Source organism: Mirounga leonina, unplaced genomic scaffold (assembly GCF_011800145.1).
Source record: "Mirounga leonina isolate KUSES-001 unplaced genomic scaffold, KU_Mleo_1.0 Mir_204, whole genome shotgun sequence".
Taxonomy (NCBI): domain Eukaryota; kingdom Metazoa; phylum Chordata; class Mammalia; order Carnivora; family Phocidae; genus Mirounga; species Mirounga leonina.
Genome location: NW_023270513.1, coordinates 11,238,992 through 11,244,843, shown reverse-complemented (window position 1 = coordinate 11,244,843; position 5,852 = coordinate 11,238,992).

Genomic DNA, 5,852 nt, shown 5'->3' with positions numbered 1-5,852 from the left:
TCTTTCTTTCTTTCTTTCTTTCTTTCTTTCTTTCTTTCTTTCTTTCTCTCTTATACTATTTAATTTTTTAATTTAAATTTTAATTAGTTAACATCCAGTGCAACATTGGTTTCTGGAGCAGAATTGAGTGATTCATCACTTACATACAATGCCCAATGCTCATTACAAAAAAGTGCTTTCTTAAATACCATCACCCATCTATCCCAGTCCCCACCCACTTCCCTCCATCAACCCTGTTTTCTCTCTATCATTAAGAGTCACTTATGACTTGTTTCCCTCCCATTTTTTTCTTTTCCCCTTACCCATGTGTTCATCTGACTTCTTACGTAAATTCCACATAAGAGTGAACTCATATAGTATTTGCCTTTCTCTGACTGATGTATTTCACTTAGCATTACACCCTAATTCTGTCCCTGTCTTTGTAAACGGCAAGATTTCATTCTTCTTTATGACTGAATAATACATACAAATATACCTTGTTGTGTGTGTGTTTTCTGTATCTCTGTTTTATTTTTTTAAATTTTATTTTATTATGTTAGTCACCATATAATACATCCTTAGTTTTTTTTTCTTCTTTTTCTTTTTTTATTATGTTACGTTAATCAACATACATTACATCATTAGTTTTTGTTGTAGTGTTCCATGATTCATTGTTTGCGTATAACACCCAGTGCTCCATGCAGTACGTGCCCTCTTTAATACCCATCACCAGGCTAAACCATCCCCCACCCCCTCCCCTCTAGAACCCTCAGTTTGTTTCTCAGAGTCCATAGTCTCTCATGGTTCGTCTCCCCCTCCGATCTCCCCCCTTCATTTTTCCCTTCCTGCTAGCTTCTTCATTTTTTCTTTTCTAACATATAATGTATTATTTGTTTCAGAGGTACAGGTCTGTGATTCAGCAGTCTTACACAATTCATAGCACTCACCATAGGACATACCTTCCCCAATGTCTATCACCTAGCCACTCCATCCCTCCCACCCCCACCACTCCAGCAACACTCAGTTTGTTTCCTGAGATTAAGAATACCTCGTATCAGTGAGGTCATATGATACATGTCTTTCTCTGATTGACTTATTTCGCTCAACATAATACCCTTCAGTTCCGTCCATGCCGTTGCAAATGGCAAGATTTCATTCCTTTTGATGGCTGCATAATGTTCCTTTGTATATTCATACCACATCTTCTTTATCCATTCATCTGTTGATGGACATCTTGGCTCTTTCCATACTTTGGCTATTGTGGACATTGCTGCTCTAAACATTGGGGTGCATGTACCCCTTCAGATCTCTACATTTGTATCTTTGGGGTAAATACCCAGTAGTGCAATTGCTGGGTCATATGGTAGCTCTATTTTCAACTTTTTGAGGAACATCCATACTGTTTTCCAGAGTGGCTGCACCAGCTTGCATTCCCACCAAAAATAAAAGAGGGTTCCCCTTTCTCCGCATCCCCACCAACATCTGTCGTTTCCTGACTTATTAATTTTAGCCATTCTGACTCATGAGAGGCGGTATCTCATTGAGGTTTTTTTTTTTAAGATTTTTATTTATTTATTTGAGAGAGAGAATGAGAGACAGAGAGCATGAGAGGGAAGAGGGTCAGATGGAGAAGCAGACCCCCTGCTGAGCAGGGAGCCCAATATGGGACTCGATCCTGGGACTTCAGGATCATGACCTGAGCTGAAGGCAGTCGCTTAACCAACTGAGCCACCCAGGTGCCCTCATTGAGATTTTGTTTTTGATTTCTTTGATGCCAAGCGATGTGGAGCACTTTTTCATGTGTCTGTTGGCCATTTGGATGTCTTCTTTGGAAAAATGTCTGTTCATGTCTTTGGCCCATTTCTTGATTGGATCATTTGTTCTTTGGGTGTTGAGTTTAGAAGTTCTTTATAGATTTTGGATACTAGCCTTTTATCTGATATGTCATTTGCAAATATCTTCTCCCATTCTGTCAGTTGTCTTTTGGTTTTGTTGACTGTTTCCTTTTCTGTGCAAAAGATTTTATCTTGATGAAGTCCCGATAGTTCATTTTTGCCCTTGCTTCCCTTGCCTTTGGCGATATATCTAGGAAGAAGTTGCTGTGGCTGAGGTCGAAGAGGTTGCTGCCTGTGTTCTCCTTTAGGATTTTGACAGACTCCTGTCTCACATTTAGGTCTTTCAACCATTTGGAGTCTATTTTTGTGTGTGGTGTAAGGAAATGGTCCAGTTTCATTCTTCTGCATGTGGCTGTCCAATTTTCCCAACATCATTTGTTGAAGAGACTGTCTTTTTGCCATTGGACATTCTTTCCTGCTTTGTTGAAGATTAGTTGACCATAGAGTTGAGGGTCCATTTCTGGGCTCCCTATTCTGTTCCATTGATCTATGTGTCTGTTTTTGTGCCAGGACCATACCATCTTGAAGATTACAGCTTTGTAATAGACCTTGAAGTCCGGAATTGTGATGCCACCAGCTTTGCTTTTCTTTTTCAACATTCCTCTGGCTATGCGGGGTCTTTTCTGGTTCCATACAAATTTTAGGATGATTTGCTGCATTTCTTTGAAAAAAAGTTGATGGTATTTTGATAGGTATTGCATTGGATGTGTAGATTGCTCTAGGTAGCATTGACATCTTCACAATATTTGTTCTTCCAATCCATGAGCATAGAAAGTTTTTCCATTTCTTTGTGTCAGCCTCAATTTCCTTCATGAGTATTTTATAATGTTCTGAGTACAGATTCTTTGCCTCTTTGGTTAGATTTATTCCTAGGTATCTTATGGTTTTGGGTGCAATTGTAAATGGGATCGACTCCTTAATTTCTCTTTCTTCTGTCTTCTTGGTGTATAGGAATGCCACTGATTTCTGTGCATTGATTTTATATCCTGCCACTTTACTGAATTCCTGTATGAGTTCTAGCAGTTTTGGGGTGGAGTCTTTTGGGTTTTCCACATAAAGTATCATATCATCTACAAACAGTGAGAGTTTGACTTCTTCTTTGCTGATTCAGGTGCCGTTTATTTTTTGTTGTCTGATTGCTGTGGCTAGGACTTCTAATACTATGTTGAATAGCAGTGGTGATACTGGACATCACAGCCGTGTTCCTGACTTTAGGGGGAAATCTCTCAGTTTCTCCCCATTGAGAATGATATTCGCTGAAGGTTTTTCATAGATGGCTTTTATGATATTGAGGTACATACCCTCTATCCCTATACTCTGAAGAGTTTTGATCAAGAAAGGATGCTGTACTTTGTCAAATGCTTTTTCTGCATCTATTGAGAGGATCATATGGTTCTTGATCTTTCTTTTGTTAATGTACTATATCACATTGATTGATTTGCGGATGTTGAACCAACCTTCCAGCCCAGGGATAAATCCCACTTGGTCATGTTGAATAATCCTTTTAATGTACTGTTGGATCCTACTGGCTAGTATTTTGGTGAGAATTTTTGCATCCATATTCATCAAGGATATTGATCTGTAATTCTCCCTTTTGATGGGGTCTTTGGTTTGGGCATCAAGATAATGGTGGCCTCATAAAACGAGTTTGGAAGTTTTCCTTCCATTTCTACTTCTTGGAACAGTTTCCGAAGAATAGGTATTATTTCTTCTTTAAATGTTTGGTAGAATTCACCTGGGGAGCCATCTGGCCCTGGGGTTTGTTTGTTGGGAGATTTTTGATTACTGCTTTAATTTCCTTAGTGGTTATAGGTCTGTTCAGGTTTTCTATTTTCTTCCTGGTTCAGTTTTGGTAGTTAATACATCTCTAGGAATGGATCCATTTCTTCCAGAATATCAAATTTGCTGGCATATAGTTGCTCATAATATGTTCTTATAATTGTTTGTATTTCTTTGGTGTTGGTTGTGATCTCTCCTTTTTCATTCGTGATTTTATTTATTTGGATCATTTCTCTTTTCTTTTTGATAAGTCTGGCTAGGGGTTTATCAATCTCATTAATTCTTTCAAAGAATCAGCTCCTAGTTTCGTTGATCTGTTCTAATGTTCTTTTGTTTCTATTTCATTGATTTCTGCTCTGATCTTTATTATTTCTCTTCTCCTGCTGGGTTTAGGCTTTATTTGCTGTTCTTTCTCCAGCTCCTTTAAGTGTAGGGTTAGGTTGTGTATTTTAGACCTTTCTTGTTTCTTTCCTTTTTTAAAATTAATTAATTAATTAATTTTTTATTATGTTATTTTAATCACCATACATTACATCATTAGTTTTTGTTGTAGTGTTCCATGATTCATTGTTTGCATATATACCCAGTGCTCCATGCAGAATGTGCCCTCTTTAATACTCTTCACCAGGCGAACCCATCCTCTCACACCCTCCCCTCTAGAAGGCTCAGTTTGATTCTCAGAGTCCATAGTCTCTCACGGTTCATCTGCCCCTCCAATTTCCCCTACTTCATTTTTCCCTTCCTTCTCCTAATGTCTTCCATGCTATTCCTTATGTTCCACAAATAAGTGAAACCATATGATAATTGACTTTCTCTGCTTGACTTATTTCACTTAGCATAATCTCCTCCAGTCCCATCCATGTTGATGGGATAGTTGGGTATTCATCCTTTCTGATGGCTGAGTAATAGTCCATTGTATATATGGACCACATCTTCTTTATCCATTCATCTATTGAAGGGCATCTCAGCTCTTTCCACAGTTTGGCTATTGTAGATATTGCTACTATGAACATTGGGGTGCATATGGCCCTTCTTTTCACTACATCTGTGTCTTTGGGGTAAATACCCGTAGTGCAATTGTTGGGTCATAAGGTAGCTCTATTTTTAATTTCTTGAGGAACCTCCACATCGTTTTCCAAAGTGGCTGTACCAACTTGCATTCCCACCAACAGTGTAAGAGGGTTCCCTTTCTCCACAACCTCTCTAACATTTGTTAATTCTTGCCTTGTCAATTTTTGCCATTCTAACTGGTGTAAGGTGCAATCTCAATGTGGTTTTGACTTGAATTTCCCTGATGGCTAATGATTGTGGACATTTTTTCATGTGTCTGTTAGCCATTTGTATGTCTTCTTCAGAGAAGTGTCTGTTCATCACTTCTGCCCATTTTTTGACTCGAGTGTTTGTTTTTTAGGTGTTGAGTTTGAGAAGTTCTTTATAGATCTTGGATACCAGCCCTTTATCTGTAGTGTCATTTGCAAATATCTTCTCCCATTCTGTGGGTTGCCTCTTTTTTTTATTGACTGTTTCCTTTGCTGTGCAGAAGATTTTCATCTTAATGAAGTCCCAAAAGTTTGTTTTTGCTTTTGTTTCACTAGCCTTTGGACATGTCTCTTGAAAGAAGTTGCTGTGGCCGATGTCAAAGAGGTTACTGCCTATGTTCTCCTGTAGGATTTTGATGGGTTCCTGTCTCACATTGAGGTCTTTCATCCATTTTGAGTTTATCTTTGTGTATGGTGTTAAAGAATGGTTGAGTTTCATTCTTCTGTATATAGCTGTGCAATTTTCCCAGCACCATTTATTGAAGAGACTGTCTTTTTTTCCATTGCATATTTTTTTCCTGCTTTTTCAAAGATTATTTGACCATAGCATTGAGGGTCCATATCTGGGCTCTCTAATCTGTTCCATTGGTCTATATGTCTGTTTTTGTGCCAGGACCATGCTGTCTTGGTGATCACAGCTTTGTAATATAGCTTGAAATCAGGCAAGGTGATGCCCCCTGCTTTGTTTTTCTTTTTCAACATTTCCTTGGTGATTTGGGGTCTTTTCTGATTCCATACCAATTTTAGGATTGTTTGTTCCAGCACTTTGAAAAATGTCATTGGAATTTTGCTCAGGTGGCATTGAAGGTATGGATTGCTCTGGGTAGCTTAGACATTTTAACAATGTTTATTCTTATGATCCATGAGCCTGGAATGTCTT